Source organism: Gossypium arboreum, chromosome 7 (genome assembly GCF_025698485.1).
Source record: "Gossypium arboreum isolate Shixiya-1 chromosome 7, ASM2569848v2, whole genome shotgun sequence".
Classification (NCBI taxonomy): domain Eukaryota; kingdom Viridiplantae; phylum Streptophyta; class Magnoliopsida; order Malvales; family Malvaceae; genus Gossypium; species Gossypium arboreum.
Genome location: NC_069076.1, coordinates 13,050,572 through 13,068,845, shown reverse-complemented (window position 1 = coordinate 13,068,845; position 18,274 = coordinate 13,050,572). Strand labels below are relative to the sequence as shown.

Genomic DNA, 18,274 nt, shown 5'->3' with positions numbered 1-18,274 from the left:
GATTTAGAAAGGTATTGAGCTCGTTCTATCGTAGATTCAGTTTTTCAGGTGTTCTTGGTTTATGCGTCCACCATTCATCTAGCTCCTCGATTTGTAATCTTCGATCTTCATGAACAGGTCCTTTACTATTGCTTGAGAATGACTCGTGCGCTTCCTTCAAACTCATTTCCTATAAAGTAGGTTGTACCATACTGTCAGTTTTAGGAGAATGGGTTAAACGATCACCTTCAATTCCCGATGGGTTGCCAGAATTGCGAACTTGAAGGGTGATTGTTTCATCTCCCACACGGAGTGTGAGTTCACCTGTGCCAACATCAATAACCATTTTAGTAGTTTCTAAAATGGGCGTTCCTAGAATTAAAGGAGTGTTGCTATCCTCCTCTATGTCTAGAACAATGAAGTCAACGGGAAATATGAATTTATCGATTTTAATTAGCGCATCTTCAATAATACCCCTAGGGAATCTTATAGTTTTATCTGCTAATTGAATGCTCATCCTAGTCTGTTTGGGTTTCCTGAGACCTAGTTGCTTTTATAAAGCATGACGTTGATACTAGCCCCTAAATTAGCTAATGCATTATTAACATCTAAGCTACCAATTAAGCAAGTAATCGTAAAACTCCCTGGCTCTTTTAGTTTGTTCGGTAGCTTATTTTTCAGAATAGCTAAGTACACTGCGTTTAGCTCCACATGCGACACCTCGTCCAACTTCTGCTTATTTCCTAAAAGCTCTTTTAAAAATTTCATTGCGTTTGGCATCTGCGATAGGGCCTCAATAAACTGTAAGTTAATATGTAATTTTTTTAAGAGTTTAAGGAATCTACCAAATTTTTCATCTGAGCGGTCTTTCCTTGTTGCGTTGGGGTATGGCACACGAGGTTTATATTCGACATTCACTGATTTGTTTGTATTTTGATCTACCTCACCTTGACCTTTGCTTAACACAGTTTCTTGCCTCGGTTCTGGTTCAGGCTCCACAAATCCTTCTTCATCTTTAACATTAATCGTGTTGAGCTGTTCCCTTGGGTTGGGTTTAGTATTACTTGGCAAACTACCTCGTGGTCGTTCAGAGATTAGTTTGGAAAGCTGACCTATCTGAGTTTCGAGCCCTTGGATCGACGCTTGTTGATTTTTAAGTACTGTCTCGATGTTCTAAAAAAGGGTTTCTGACACCGATATAAACTTTGAGAGCATCTCTTCAAGGTTCGGCTTATTTTCCTGTTGGTAGGGTGGTTGCTGAAAACCCGTAGGATGTTGTGGTCTTTGATTTCTTTGACCGCCCCACGAGAAATTGGGATGATTCCTCCAACCTGCATCATAAGTGTTACTAGATGGATTGGTTTGAGGTCGAGGATTATTACCCATGTAATTTAATTGCTCGTTATCCATGTTGTGGCCGTAAGGTTGGTATTCTGAATGGCTTGTTCCACCTCCACTTGCTTCGCACTGCATCACTGGGTGAACCTGTGAAGAACTAAGAAAACCATCATTTTTCTTATTCAAGAGTTCTACCTGATTAGAGAGCATGGTGACCGAATCAACGTTATAAACGGTGACTATTTTCGTTGGCTTTGTCCTCATGACTTGCCACTAATAGTTATTCAGTAACATCTCTTCTATGAACTCATAAGCATCTTCAGGTGTTTTATTGTTGATGGTTCCGCCAGTAGCTGCGTCAACCATTTGCCGAGTCAAAGGATGCAGACCATTATGGAATGTTTGAACTTGGAGCCAAAGTGGTAACCCATGGTGAGGGCACCTTCTCAGTAAGTCCTTGTATCTCTCCCATGCATCGTAGAGTGTTTCTAAATCCATCTGCACAAAAGAAGAGATATCGTTACGTAATTTAGCCGTTTTAGCCGGCAGAAAATATTTTAGTAAAAATTTTTCGATCATTTGTTCCCTAGTAGTAATTGACCCTCGTGGTAACGAGTTCAACCACTGTTTAGCTTTGTTCCTTAATGAAAAGGGAAACAATCGAAGACGTATGGCATCATCAGAAATGCCATTGATTTTAAATGTATCGCATAGTTCTAAGAAGTTGGCTAAATGAGCGTTGGGATCCTCATCCTGCAAACCATCAAACTGAACAAGTTGCTGTATCATTTGAATAGTGTTAGGTTTCAGTTCAAAGGTATTTGCAACCATAGCAGGTCTAACTATGCTCGATTCAGTTCCTGTTAAAGAAGGTTTAGCATAATCATACATAGTGCCTGGAGTAGGATTTTGATTAACCGCAATTATAGAAGGTAGCTGATTGTCTTGGTTCTCAGCCATCTCTTCGGTTGGGGGTTGAGTATCATCCCCTTGCTCGTTCTCTGTGTATCTTAAGCTTCACCTTATTTCTCTTTGGTTTTTACGAATTGTGCAATTGATTTCTTCGTCAAAAAGTAGTGGTCCTGACGGGTTTCTTCTAGTCATAAACTATAAAAACCTGCCAAGAGAAGGAAAAATAAATTAATAAGTAATAATAAAATTAAATTAAATTGCAAGAAAAATAAATGGCTAAAGTAATAAAAATTGAGCGTTCCTAATATCTTAGTTCCCCAGCAACGGCGCCAAAAACTTGATCGCGTGATTTCGTGATAGGTTTTAAATATTTATAATTAATCGTTCTTGAAACTAACTATTATCATGATGTAGGCAAGTGTACCTATCGAACAATAGTATAGTTTTAGCAAGACCGGATTGTCGAACCCAAAGGAACTAAAAGTACTAGTAATGACTGTCTTTTTATTATCTAACCTAAAAATAAAGAGGTTTTGTTTTAATTAACTAATTATCTAAACTAAGAACTCACAGAGAATGAAATTGGGGAATTGCTTTTGGGAAAATCGATTGAATTAAGACAATACCTAAGGAAAAATCCACCTAGACTGTACTTGTTATTTTGGCTCCGAATCGGACGATTTATTCATTTAACTTGTTCTGTAGAGATCCCTAAGTTATGTTTTATCCCTATTCAAGATTAATAACGTCTAATCCCTAGACTGAAAAATTGAGACCTTTCTCTAATTAACACCCTAGGGTTGCATTAACTCGATCTATGGATCCCACTATTAGGTTTCATCCTAATCCGGCAAAATCTTGTCACCCTATGTCTAGGCATGCAATCAACTCCGCTTAATTATAACAGATGTACTCTTAAACAGGGTCTATTCCTCCTCTGAGTAAAAGCATATCTTGAATCAGTATCCTGGGATATCAACACAAGAATTAAGAACACATAATTAAGAACAAGTTAAATATTTATCATACAATTCAGAAAATAATAACAAGATTCGTCTTAGGTTTCATTCCTTTTAGGTATTTAGGGGTTTTAGTTCATAACTAAATAAGACAACATTTTAGAATGATAAAGAATACAAAACATAAAGAAAACCCAAAACTCCTGAAGGGGGAATTGAGGAGAGATCTTTAGTCTTGATGATGAATCCGACTTCTGAGATGGATCAATCGGCTTCCTTGGAGTAATTCCTTACTCTCTCTTCTCTGTCTCCCTTTTCCTCATTCTCTAGGGTGTATTTATAGGCTTTGGAATGCCTAAGAGCCCTCAAAATTAGCCTTTTCTAAATTGGACTCAACTTGGGCTCAGCAGGGACACTCCCGTGTAAATTGTGCTTCGAAACTGCCAAATTGACACGGCCGTGTGGTTTGCCTGTGTGAGGAGGTCCAGGCCGTGTTGATTTCGTATTTTGGCTCATTTTCTCCATTTTTGGCCCGTTTCTTATCCCTTTTGCTCTCTTATGCTATCCTAAGTATAAAACATGAAATTAAAGCATTAGGAGCATCAAATTCACTAATTCTAATAGGAAATCATCCATAAAATGTGTTAAGCATAGGGTAAAAATATTTGTAAATTACAGTTTATCAATATGATGGATTGACAATCCCATGGTGTATATGGTTGATTTGTTCAAGTGAATGCATGTGTTTAGATAACTTACTAAAAATACAGGTAGAAAGAATGTTCATGTATAATTATTTGAATGATTACGATTGGCAAGCTCGTATAACTTAAGTAAATGTGTTAAATTGTTCGGATAGTTTTATATGATTGTAATGACATGCATAAATCAAAGTTTCGATTGTAATGTATATTCATCCATGTTTGTTGGCCCTCATATGAGATGATGTGCTTAATATGTTTAATTAAGTGAATATATGTAACACCCCTAACCCGTACCCGTCATCGGACAAGGTTTAAAGGCGTTATCAGACATATTGAAACATTTAATGTTCATTTCACAAACATCATAGTATTGAAGATCAAATATCAATACAATGTCCCTTACATAGGTCATCGAGACCTTAACATACTTTATAAAGGGGTCGGGACTAAACTGATCTCATACAAAATTTTTCAAAACTTAGGCATTTTTCAAAGTTGTACAGGTTACACGCCCATGTGAACAGGCCGTGTGCCTCACACGGCTTTAGACATGCCCATGTGTCTAAGCCATGTCAAAACAGGGCATACATACTGACTTGTTCACACGGCCACAAGACACGTCCGTGTGCCTTGGCCATGGTCGAAATTGACTTGGGTCACACAGCTAGCCACATTCCCGTGTGCCTTGGCTATGCTCAAGCTTGACTTAAAATCGTAGGGTAACCCAGGGGACACACGGCTGTGCAACATGACCGTGTGTCGCACACAGCTGAGACACAAGCCCGTGTCTCTTCCTGTGTGGACAAAAATAGGCCATCTGAAAAGTCAATTTGCCACCGATTTTTGGTCAAAACTATAATCATCAAACCAAGCACATTTGCATCATAATTTCAGCCAATTTCAATACCAAAACATACATTATTTATATCATTACATTATCAACAATTTCCATATTCAATTCATCAACCAAATCATACCAAAAGTAAACCAAAATTATACCAAAGCATATGTTTCAATACTTCAACTTACATCATTCAATCTCATAACCAAAACTTACTATTTTCTCAAATAAACATATACCTTTACTTACTCAAAATGACCAATTTCTATAGCCATTCAAAACACATCATAATAATCATAATACTAATTTTGTTGTTTGAGTGCCCGATTAAATAAAAGGACTTAATCGCGTAAAATGAAAATTTGATGGTTATTTGTATAAAGGCCGAATTGCTATTATTTTATTAATTTGAAGTACCTAAGATGTAATTAGACCTTGGGAATATGGTGTGTACGGCAATGACCTTAGAATATGTGTTATGTTTATTTATTATTAAAAGGTAAAAATGTAAAATGGTTAATAATATATGTATAATACAACATAAAAATTTATAATATGGTTTTATATTATCATGTTCTTGCCGAAATAACAAAATAAGAAGAAAATTAAAAGAAACCTAGGTTCGACCACCTTCCAAGCTTGATTCAAGTTTCATTTTTACTCGGTTTTTGATAATTTTTACGTTTTTGAGATCGTTGTTAAGTTATCTACAAGACCCATGCTTGAATTTTTGATTTTGATGAATATTTTGAGTTATGAAATTGTTGAAAGCTTGTGATTTTTTTCGTTTGATGATGAAATATGAAAGATATGTTTTGGATTAACATGTTTTGTATTGGAGTTTTTGATGATTTTGAGTAATTAAGACTAAATTGCAAAAATAATAAATTGAGAGACTAAAATGTGAAATAAATGAAATATATGGACTTGTATGGACACTAGGAACATTCGACCAAACATGGGTATATTGAAATTTTTCATATTTTGTGTTTTGTGCAATAGGGACTAAATTGTAAAAAGTGTAAAATATTAGGGGTAAAATGGTAATTTTCCCATTTATGTGTTTTTGGACTAAATTGAATGAAAGTATGTTTGAATGAGTTTAATTTGAATATGTTTAGATAAAGAACCAAAGAAATCAGATTTGGATTGGGGGAAAATGAAAGTTGTCGACTAGTCGTCTCGTTCAGTTTTACATCGTCCGAGGTAAGTTTATAAGCAAATAGACGTACTTAATTTTAATTAAATGCAAATTACATATGCTGAAATGAAATATGCAAATTTATATTTACAATAGTCGTATGTATACAAGCTTGGATACTTTATTTTCGATTCGTTTCGACCGAGTTACGACGTCCGGAAGCCCCGTATGAACCTTAGGAATAGCTAGGATACATATGTCATGACATAGGATTCCGATATGTGATGTGCGAGTAAGACCATAAGATTTTGATATGTGATGTGTGAGTAAGACCATGGCGTCGATATCTGACTCTGATATATGTGTGCAAGTAAGACCCTGTCTGGGAAAGTGGCATCGATGTAATTACATGTAAGACCACATCTGGGATGTTGGCATTGTACGATATATGTGTGATTATCTGAGTGTCCTATCCAATTCCGAATGGTTCATTAGGCAATGTTAACTGTGAATGAATGTGTAAATTGAGCTAAAATGATCAGGTATGAATTAGTTTATTTCCTACTTGAAATAAGTTAAGTAAGTTACTTGATACTTGTTGTAAGTCTTGTATGAAGTAATGAAAGAATGTATGTGAATATGGTGAGAGTATTTGGCTTTATGATTAAATGATATGAATATTATGGAATTGGTTCTTGGTTACGTGTAATTATGACTAGGTATATTCGGCCAAATAAGTAGTATATGTATATGATGTTATATTATGATTCATGAGCTTGTGTGTAACACCCCATACCTGTAGCCCACGTCAGAGCGGAATACGAGGCATTACCTAACTAGATCTCATGCTCCCAAATGTCCACAAGTCACCAAGACTCGGTTCAACTTAAAACTTTTTCAATTTCTACTTTAAACTACTTGTTATGAGCCTACGATCCCGAAATCGACCATTGAAAACTGTTGGGGATCAACCCGGTCCTTAAACCATCTATAGAAAATTTGACTTTGAAACAAGGCACACGCCCATGTGAAAGGGTAACAAGCCCGTGTGGCCATTTCAACATGGTCATGTGATGGCCTATGTGGCTCACACGGCCTAAGCAATATAGGGACACACTCGTGTGGAATTTATTCTAAATGCACACCTACAAGGGTTTTCACACGGCTTGGCACATGCTCGTGTGCTTGGCCCGTGTCATTCATATAGCCATGACATGCCCGTGTCCTAGCCCATGTACAAAAACATGGACATTCTGTTTCTAATGTCAACATCCCCAAAATGACACACGGCCAAGGCACACACTCGTGTGCTAGGTCGTGTCCCTCACACGACTGAGAAACACGCCTGTGTCTCTGCCCGTGTGTTGTGTTTATTACCATGCATACTGACTTGAAATTTCCATGTACAGGGGACACATGGCCAGACCACACGTCCATAAGGCAAACCGTGTGTCACACATAGCCTAGACACACTTCCATGTGTTTACTCGTGTGGACAATTTAAGGTTATTTACCAAGCCTCTTTGCCACCCTTACTTACACAACATACACATTAGCAACCAAAGCCAATACAAGGCTAACTCATGCAAACAAATCAGCCACAATAAACCGCATTCCATGTGTGTATTTTACCCATTTATGAAGATAACATCCTTGTATATAAATCAAAATGAATATTAACCATCATTCGAGGCTTAATACAAAATGAGAGATTTATCCCAAGCCAACACGTTTGGCCAAATTGAAAATGACACAAAACACAAGTCTAGTTCCCTATACATGCCATATTCAAAAATATAAATCAAACTATACTGAATGCTTCGATTGATAGTGTGATTGATATCTCTGATTCCCGTTGATCCTTGAGCTATAAGAAAATGAAAAGGAGAGGGAGTAATCATAAAGCTTAGTAAGTTGCACATAAATAAATATACAGCATAACTTTATCATCCATCAACAAATATCAAAATATACAAGTGGCATACGCCAAACTTACTTATCAATATTCAATAAACCTCACATAGCATATAATTAAGCTCATATTTCATACATAACATATAGGTACCTGTACCACTCACAACACAGTTATACTTTCCTTGTTAACTTGAAATCATACATTCACTGTTGAACCATTTGGAACATTATCGGATAATCATTTAGCCTCAAACATGGGTGCAGGTGCCGATGCCATGTCCCAGACATGGTCTTACACAAGCTTTAGCATATCTGTGTCGATGCTATGTCCCAGACATGGTCTTACACTGACACATCTCATAGCCGGTGCATGTCCTAGACATGTCTTCCACTGGCTTACGTCTCGAGGCCGATGTATGTCCTAGACATGTCTTACACTAGCACTCGTCTCAATGCCGATGCCATGTCCCAGACATAGTCTTACACTGGCTCTCACAATGTGGCCGATGCGTGTCCCAGACATGTCTTATACTAGCTCACACAAGTGACCCAAACGTCATGGCATGAATATCCGATTTGTTTCCTAGGTTCAAATGGGAACTCTAATGTCTCTATTACCATCATGCTTTCCCAATTCCACAGTCAAGCAATTCATGCTATATTAAATTCAACTACAACTCAACACATAAGTTAACATTGTAGTTGTATTATTTACATACAACTTACCTTGGATTGGAAAATGTGGCGACAATTCGATTTAATCGATTTGCTTGGCTTTCCCTTGGCTTAAGTTTGGATTTGGTGATTCTTGATCTCTAATCAAAAAATGCACTTATATAGTCACTAAATAAATTAAGAAATCGAAAATTCATATCTTTAGTAAAATGACCATTTTGGCCCAGACTTTAACAAAATGACCATTTTACCCCTAGGCTCGAAAATCAATTTTTATCGAATTTCATCATATCTTAAGCCTAGCCGAACCCTTTTTACTCTTATAACAACTCCAAATTCCCACTATTTCACATACTTAACATCTATTTTAGAACTTATATAGTATAGTCCTTTGAAGTGTTTTCATTTTAACATCTTTCACAAAAGTTGTTCATAACACACCGAAGACTTATTTTCTTGCATAAAAACTCAGCAAACATTACAAACCCTTTCATGGCAAAGCCCTACACCTTTAATCATTTTGCGAACTAGTATCCTAATTTGAAAGCTCATGCTACAAGGGTCTCAAAAGTACAAAAATATTCAAGAAAAACCGTTAAAATCACTTACTTGTGAAGTGTGAAAGTTCCTAAAATTTCAAGCTCTTAAAATCCCATTTCTTTGCTGAAAATTTTGGTGGTAGAGAAGAAGATGAGAAGGTGATATCATCTTTCTCTTATTTTATTTCTATTTTAATCAATTTAGCCACCAAACCCACCAAACTTGGCCTTTTTGACCAAGTTTGTCTCCCATGGCCGACCATGCCTCCATAATGGGTCTAATTTCCCTTTAAAGACCCCCAATTTAGGTTCTCTAGTTATTTGGAACTTTTAGCTATCAAAATAGTTCTTTTGCATTTTATGCGATTTAGTCCTTTTTCACAATTGGGCTTAGAAACGTCACAATTAACTCACAAAATTTTTCATGCACTCTTAAAAACATGCTATAACATCTAAATAATTATAAAATAATTTACTCAGATCCCTAGACCACTATTTCGACTAGGCCCTAAATCGGGCTGTTACATTGTGTATACGAGTATATGTATATTAGGTTATGTAATGACATATTGGCTTTGAAAGTTGAATGATAATTGGCTAATTTGATATTGTGAGCATTCGGCCAAGGTAAAAATTGTGAATGTAAATGTATTATTTATGAAATTTGTTGAGACTAAGCGTGGAAGTGATAATGTAATTTGGTTTAGTTTATTTGACTTGATGATATCATTTGGGTTGTTTATTTGCTTATGACTTACTAAGCTACAAAATCGTACTCTGTGTGTGTGTTTGATTCTGTTTTATAATGATGATCGTTTTATGAATCACTAAACTAGACTACAATCACGACTAAGGCAAGCACACCTATCTAATGGTAGTATAGCTACGGTGAGTCCAGAATATCGTATCCACAAGGACTAAAAGTACTAGTATTAACTATCTTTCCATTATTTAGCCTAAAATATAAGGGATTTGTTTCAATCTAAAATTAACTAACTAATTAACTATTGAACATGAAAAAGAGCAAAATATGAAAAATACTTGAAGAAAACTTATAATGAGGACAATACCCAGGAAAGAATCCACCTAGACTTCACTTATTATTCTAACTCTAAATCAAACGATTTATTTGCTTGTCTTGATCCGTAGAAATCCCTAAATTATGTTAATATCTCTTTCGAGACTAAGAACAACTGACTCTAGGTTTATTAATTGAAATCTCTTTCTAATTAAAACTCTTATCGTCACATTAACTCTATCTATGGATTCCCTATTAGATTTGTCTCTAATCTGGTAGATTTATGTCATCCTATTTCTAGGATTGCATGCAACTCCACTTAATTATGCTAGATCTACTCTTAAATAGGGACTTTTGCTCCACTGAATAAGCACATCAAACTTCGAATAATATCCTGAAAATATTAAAACAAGGATTAAAAACACATAATTAAGAACAAGAACAAGTATTTATCGTGTAATTTAGATAATTAAATTATAAGATCCATCTTAGGTTTCATCCTCCCTAGGTATTTAGGGAGTTTAGTTCATAATGTAAAAGGAAAACATCTCAAATTTAGAAAAACTACAAGACATAAAAAAACCAAATAAACTTCGAGAGAAATTTGAATGGAGATCTACAATCTTGAAGTGCATCTGCTTCTAAGATGATTCCAACGGCTTCCTTTAAGTAATTTCTGCTTTCTGCTCTGTGTGTCCCTTTAGGTCCTCTTCTAGTGTGTTTCTATAGACTTTAGAATGCTCAGAAACCCTACAATTTGGCTTTTTTCGTGTATTTGGGAAACAGGGAGTGATATCGACACGGGCTACCACATGGGCGTGTGGACAGCCCGTGTGGTTCACTCGGGCATGTGTTCAGCTTGTGTGGAATTCGTCTTGGCCGTGTGGATCTTTCAATCAGCCTCTTTTATCCATTTTATGCTCCTTTTGTTCTCCTATGCTCACCTGAGTATAAAACATTAAATTAAGGGATTAAGAGCATCTAATTCACTAAATTACATGATAAACCATCCAAAAATATGCTAAGTATAGGATTAAAATGTGTTACTTTTATGGTTTATCAAGTATCCCCACACTTAAGCATTTGCTTGTCCTCAAGCACAATCCTCAACTCACAATTAAAATTAAACTCTCCCAATCCTAAATTCTCATTAATATTGTTTTATCATAATTTCACTAATAATCATACATTGATAATTCAACTAAAAGAGCACTAAATGCACAAACAATCAAAGTCTAGCATTTTAAAGCATGAAAACATATGTATTCCCCCTTATCTAAATAATTACCTTTAATTCAAAAATCAACAATAATTGACATCCTCACTAAAGATTCACTCAAATCACTCAAACTGTTTAAGGTTCAAAATTTAAGCACTCAAAAGTCAAACATGAAAAATTATTACCATAAGCTTGCATGAAAATCAAATCTCTACCACTATAAATGAGATGATACACAAATCAAAAGGTCTTTAAAGGGTTGTAACAGGGTTTGGGTTAATGGTGTGGATAAAGGCTGAAAAAGAAGGTTAGAATCGAGATCGAATTGACCAATTTCCTAACTAGAAAAATAAACTAACACTAAATACTTACATCAATCGAATTTATTAAAGATAAACAATAGCTTCTTCTCAGAATATGAAATTAACTACTTAAGATCAAGACAAAGAACTAATAATAATCAACATGTATGTATTTTTTTTCAGCTCTTTTTTTAAATGAATGAATGAATAATAAGGTAAAATTATACAACTAAAATAAAAGAACATAGTTAGGCATTTAACCAAATCAAATCTGGACAAAAAGGGAGTCAATAAAATAGGTAAATTTCTCAACGAATCAAAAAGTCTAATGTATGGTTTAATATTAAAAATAAATTAAGAAACAGTTTGTTAGGCTCAAAAGGGTTCACTAAGGGTTAGTTTGTAAAGGTAGGCTTTTTGTGGGGTAAGTGAGTTAAAACCTAGGCGCCTTTATCATCTCAGTATATCAAATCAAAGATGTGGTCTTGACATGTATAATCAAAGCAAGTTCTAGAATAACAATTCAATATTGACGCACTCATTACCAATAATAAAGTAAGCATGAAAAAAAGTATGCTCTATAGGCTCAAAATCTCACAAAAATTATGGCTTTTGATGTCAATCTTGCAAATTTTCAAACTTTAAGGTAATACCTCAATTTAGGGAAACATCCTAAAAATTTTAATTCTGAAAATAGACTTATCATGCTTGATTATCTAGTGTCTTAAAGTTTAAACCATTAATGCACAAGTGTCTATGAATTTAATCTAAAACATATCAATGAAAATCACAAATTAATACGAGTTCATTCTAAAAGTAATATGAGAAAATTACTTAAACACAAGGCATAATTGAGGGATTTTCAAATAATCGTATAAATAACCTCCCTATGCTTAATATGTACATTGTCCTCAATGTACAAACAAATATAAATCATAATACAAACAAAATATCAAAAGGTAGGGAGATAACTGAAACTGCCCTGAATGGTAGATGAATCTCCCGGAATAGTGAAAAGAAGAATTGTAGATAAATGTAGGGGTAGAGCAAAATTCTGATCAACGATAAGAAAATAGACACAATTTCAAGAAGATTAAAGGGTTACTCATTAAGAAACAACCATAATAATTAAAATAAAGTTCAAAATAGGAAAACAAAATAAAAATAAAAATAAAAATAAAAATAAAAATAGAAATAGAAATAGAAATAGAAATAGAAATAGAAATAGAAATAGAAATAGAAATAGAAATAGAAATAGAAATAGAAATAGAAATAAATATAAATATAAAGATAAATGGACTCAATGGTCCTCATCATCAGATGTGTACATCATCGGCGTGGAGGAGTAATATGTAAATGCTGACAGATCTGCTGCAAAGTCACATCAAGACTATCAAACCGCTCAGTACAGTACTGATAGAAACTCATGAACTCTTCATAGGACACTCCTCGAGAGCTAGCAGTGGAGGGAACATGTCGGTGACTCGATAGTGGAGGCTGTGGTGGGTCTTTGTGATAGGGAGAAACATCATCAGTGAAGTCTTCTGTGTCATGGTGAATGTTAGATTGGACTAGTCTATACTGAGGAGAGTCCACTCAACGTTGCCGCTCAATCATCCTCATATGTATCATGCTTGAGATGCCTTGAGGGGACATCTGACTGACTAAGGTAAGTGTTGAGGATTTCTCCGATGTGTCGAGTAAAAAAAAGTGTCGAGCGAGATGAGTCACATAAGGGTCGAGAAAGATGGGGCCCTTCTTATGGCGTTCAGTCTGATTATGGCACGCGAGTGCGATGAAATATGCTAAATCAAACATATGTCTGGTAGTCATGCTTCACAGGAAATAGGCGTCACAAGTACTAACCGCACCTGTGCTCTCTCTCTGACCTGTCAAAGTGTGAGCTAGGAGGGCGTGAATATACTATAGGGCTGGAGAGAGGTGTGTTGCCTTTGAGCGACTCGCATCATAGTTAGTCAGGCCGCCTGTGAGTTTAACCCAACATCGCGAGGGCGAGTAATGAATATGTCGGTGAAGGTGGAGAAAGTCCTCGGTGGTCATGAACCCCTCTGTGTAAAGTCCCAAAGTAGCACCGAACTCTGGGACACTCATGTGTCGCACTAACCTTCCAAGGAAAAAGGTGATGGTGCCTGGCTCATCATGGACCCACATGACTTGCTGGACCAAAAATGTGGCGCTAACTCTAAGGTGAGCTTCGAGTAGGTGGGCTTGATGATGGTGAAGAACCTATCCCACGGGGCTGTGGTAATAATTGCGCGCACATCATCAGCCAAACGGACCTACTCTAATGCAGCCTAATCAATGCAGTGACCCATACCGAGGGGTCGTACTCGATGAAGCTAGTATAGTTCCTCTTGAGGGCCTGCTGAAAATCAAAGAAAAGGGTGGCGAGCCTCAGCAGATGTGCTTGGGATGAGGTTCCATCGAGGCCTTTCCACTTTTTCGAAGTGGGGACAGCAACCTTAGATTTGCCTCGTGTGTTTGTTATGGTGTACCTAAAAAAGAGCGATTAAAATGTCGAATTGTCATAAAGGGAATAGGCGAGGGTGTACCAATAGCTAAGTTAAACTTGAACAATAAAAATAACATGCTTTTAACATGATAAAACAAAATGTTAGTACTAAACCAATAACCTAATAATGAACAGGAAGAACCAGAATCGTAATGATAAAATAAAAAAAAAATCAAATTACTAAAACAAGAGACATGAGCAATACTGCTAAGTAGCTTTAGAGTAACACAATTAATAGAGATGTCTAAAATATCAAGAACTAACAAAGAAACGACAATAAAGAATCAATAACAGTAAAATTAATAGAATAAAAATAACTAAAAAGACTAATAATGACAACAACAACAACAACAACAACAACAACAATAATAATAATAATAATAATAATAATAATAATAATAATAATAATAATAATAATAATAATAATAATAATAATAATAATAATAATTGGAAAGGGAATGTGCGGTGGAAGAAATCGACAGTGGTATGGTGGTGGTTAGTGGAAAAGGTTGAATGTGCGGTGGTGGTGGTCAGACAGAACAGGGATGGACGGTGCGAAGGGAATGTAGGGTGAGTTGTGGCTAGTACGGGTTTGGGGGGTAAGAAAGGAGAAGGAAGAGGGGAGAGTAGAGGGTGTTTGGGAAAAGGGGGTTGGTGGGGATGGGGGGTTGTGCGTCGTGGGGAAGAAAAAAACAGCTAAGAGGGCAAAGGGGATACAGTGGCCAAAAATGTAGGGGCTAGGTCAGAGGCGACTGGTGTTTGGGAGAGGTTTGGAGAAGAAGACAAGAAATAGAATATTAGGGTTTGTGGGTTAAAAAGGGGCACAATTGTGTAACGGTCCGTGTTGGGCCACACGACCATGTCACACGACCATGTCACACGCCCGTGTGGCTCAACTTCCAGCCCGTGTTCATCGAGGAATTAGAAGCCCGCTCGTCACACGGCCTCGGACACACTCGTATGTCTGGGCCGTGTGGTTTACACGTTTGCTTCTCCCACACCTGTGTGTCTAAACATACGACCGTGTGCCTTGCCTGTGGAGCTCTCTGACTTGTTTAAAATTCAAAAAATTTAGCTCTAGTTTTCACATGGCCTAGGACACACCCGTGTGTCCAGGCCGTGTGGTATACATGGCCATGTCACACGCCCGTGTGGCCTTTTTAAGCTCGTGTCTCTGTCGATTTTTGGGGATTTAAGCTTCAGGGCTCACATGTCCTAGGACACTCCCGTCTGTCCAGGCTATGTGGCTTACACGGCCATGTCACCAGGCTGTGTACCTCTCTGTCAATTTTCTTGTAATTTAAAAACTAACTCCCAAAGTCCACACGGCCATAGACACGTCCGTGTGTCACGGCCATGTGGGTCACATGGCCATATCGCACGGCCGTGTATGTCATTATTGCCTTATGTTAAGCCACACGGCCTAGGACACGGCTGTGTGTCCAGGCCATGTGAATCAAAAAACCTGCATAATATGAAGTAAAAAATAAGAAAATTAATGGGGTTAGTACTCAGTTTGCTTTTCGTGAAGCGCTTATTTAAAGTCTAAGCTAGACTTACCTCGTATTCTCATGGTCACGGTGGATCACAGATTCGAAACTCCTCTTTCTCGCTGTCAATTCCTTTATTTAAATAAGGTTTAAGTCGAGTACTGTTTACCTTAAAAGTGCCAAAATGCGAATGGGTCACCTCGACTGTACTGTATGGAAAGACTTTGAGTATCGTAAAAGGAGTCACTCTGTTAACGTTGAGTTCTGTGGTGGTAATTTGAGAGTCCATTTTATCTAACCAGACTTGGTCCCCAACCTTGAATTGATTGGTTCTCTTATTAGACTCGACATGGTGTTGCTTCTGCACCTCCTTGTCATAAGTCTGCCATTCGTCTAGTTCATCTATCTGTAGCATTCGTCGTTCATGGATGGCTCCATTGTTAATGCATGAACTAGGATGTAGCTCATTTATGTTTCTTGAAAGTGTTTCCTGCAAAGGGGATCGGACTACATGATTAGCCTTATTAACCGGATTTATAAGGTCATCTTCATTACTTGACATTTTAATCAAATCACGAGCCTGAAGAGTAACCATTTCATCACCTGCACGAAGCATTAGTTCACTTGTACCAACATTTATGATAGTTCTGGCAGTTGCTAAAAAGGGTCGCCCTAATATTAAAAGAACGTCACCGTCCTCTTCTATGTCTAAAACAACAAAATTTACTGGGAATATTAATTCATCAATTTTTACTAGTACATCTTCAATGATACCCCTTGGAAATCTAATAGTTTTATCTTCCAATTGAATACTCATCCTAGTTTGTTTGGGCTTCCCAAGACCTCATTGCTTAAACATTTTATAGGGCATGACGTTAATACTTGCCCCTAAGTCAGCCAAAGCATTATTAACAGCAAAACTATCGATTAAATAAAGAATAGTAAAACTCACTGGATCTTTCAATTTACTAGGTAGTATATTCTGCAAAATGGCCGAGCAAACTGTATTCAACTTCACATGCGACGAATCATCTAACTTCCATTTGTTTGCCAAAAGCTCCTTTAAAAATTTAACCAAGTTGGGCATCTGTGAAAAAGCTTCAATAAACGGTAAGTTAATATGTAACTTTTTAAAATGTTAAGAAATTTACCAAATTTTTCGTTTGTACGTCTTTCTTGGTAGCTTTAGGTATGGCATGCGAGGTGTATATTCTCTGCTTACCGGTCTTTGTTTGTTTTGGCTTTCATCCACCTTATCTTGACTTACCATAGTTTCTTGCCTCGGTTCTGGTTCGGACTCATCTAACCCTTCTTCATATTGAACAGTAATCGCATGAAGCTGCTCTCCTGGGTTAGTCTCGGTGTTGCTAGGCAAGCTACCATGTAATCTTTCTGAGATCAGCTTAGCAAGCTGACCTATTTGAGTCTCGAGACCTTGAATCGATTCTTGCTAATTTTTAAGCACTGTTTTAGTGTTTTGGAAACGTGTTTTTGACACCGAGATGAATTTTGTTAGCATCTCTTCAAGGTTCGGCTTCTTTTCCTGTTGGTAAGGTGGTTGAAAGCTTGGAGGGGGTTGTGGTATTTGATTGCCTTGACCACCCTAAGAGAAATTGGGATGGTTCCTCCAACCTGCATTGTAAGTATTACTATAGGGGTTATTCTGAGGACTAGAATTGTTAGACATATAGCTGACTTGTTCGTTAGTAGTGCTAGGGTCGTAAGCTAGGCATTCTGTATTGTTCATTCCCCCTCTACTTGTGTTACACTGCATCACCAGATGTACTTGCATAGAGACACATAAACGATCAATCTTTTTATTTAAAAGCTCTACCTGGTTTGATAACATAATGACCGTGTTGAGGTTGAAAACACCGCTGCTTTATTAGGCTTTACCCTCATGACTTGCCACTGATAGTTATTCAGTGACATCTCTTCAATAAATTCATAAGCTTCCTTAGGTGTTTTGTTACTTAGGGTTCCACTGGTGGCTGCATCGATTAACTACATAGTTGAGGGGTTCAAACCGTTGTAAAAAGTTTGAACCTATAGCCGTAAAGGTAACCCATGGTGAGGGCACCTTCTCAATAAGTCCTTATACCTCTCCCATGCGTCGTATAAAGTATCTAAATCTATCTGTACAAAGGAAGAGATATCATTCCTCAATTTGGCTATCTTAGCCGATGGAAAGTACTTTAGTAGAAACTTCTTGATAATCTGTTCCCAAGTAGTGATGGAACCTCGTGGTAACGAGTTCAACCACTGTTTAGCTTTATTCTTCAATGAAAAGGGAAATAACCGAAGGCGAATGGCATCATCAGAAACGCCATTTATTTTGAAAGTATAACAGAACTCTAAGAAGTTGACCAAATGAGTATTTGGGTCTTCATCCTACAAACCATCAAACTGAACAAACTGTTGAATAATTTGTATAGTGTTAAGTTTTAGGTAAAAATTATTTGCAGCAATTGCAGGTCTAACAATACTTAATTCAGCCCCTGCTTGTAATAGCCCAATTTTGGGACTGGTCGAAACAGTGGTTTCGGAACCACTATTCTGAGGCCGGAGAAAATTATTTTGATGTTATTTTATGTGATATAGCATGTTTGATAAACACCAAATTATACATAGTTTTACCCCAAATAGTTAGCATATTTATGGATGTTTACTACTAGATTTGTGGATTTTGGTGCTCTTAATCCGGTTATTT

General features: G+C 36.8%; 2 non-coding genes across 2 annotated transcripts; both read left to right on the top strand.

Moving 5' to 3' along the window:
• The first annotated feature begins 1,741 nt into the window (after positions 1-1,741).
• On the top strand, positions 1,742-1,848 carry LOC128295980 (small nucleolar RNA R71). Its single transcript, XR_008286527.1, has one exon. It is a non-coding gene; the product is annotated as a small nucleolar RNA R71 (small nucleolar RNA).
• Positions 1,849-17,626: 15,778 nt separating this feature from the next.
• LOC128295810 (small nucleolar RNA R71) lies at positions 17,627-17,733 on the top strand. Its single transcript, XR_008286359.1, has one exon. It is a non-coding gene; the product is annotated as a small nucleolar RNA R71 (small nucleolar RNA).
• Positions 17,734-18,274: the final 541 nt, after the last annotated feature.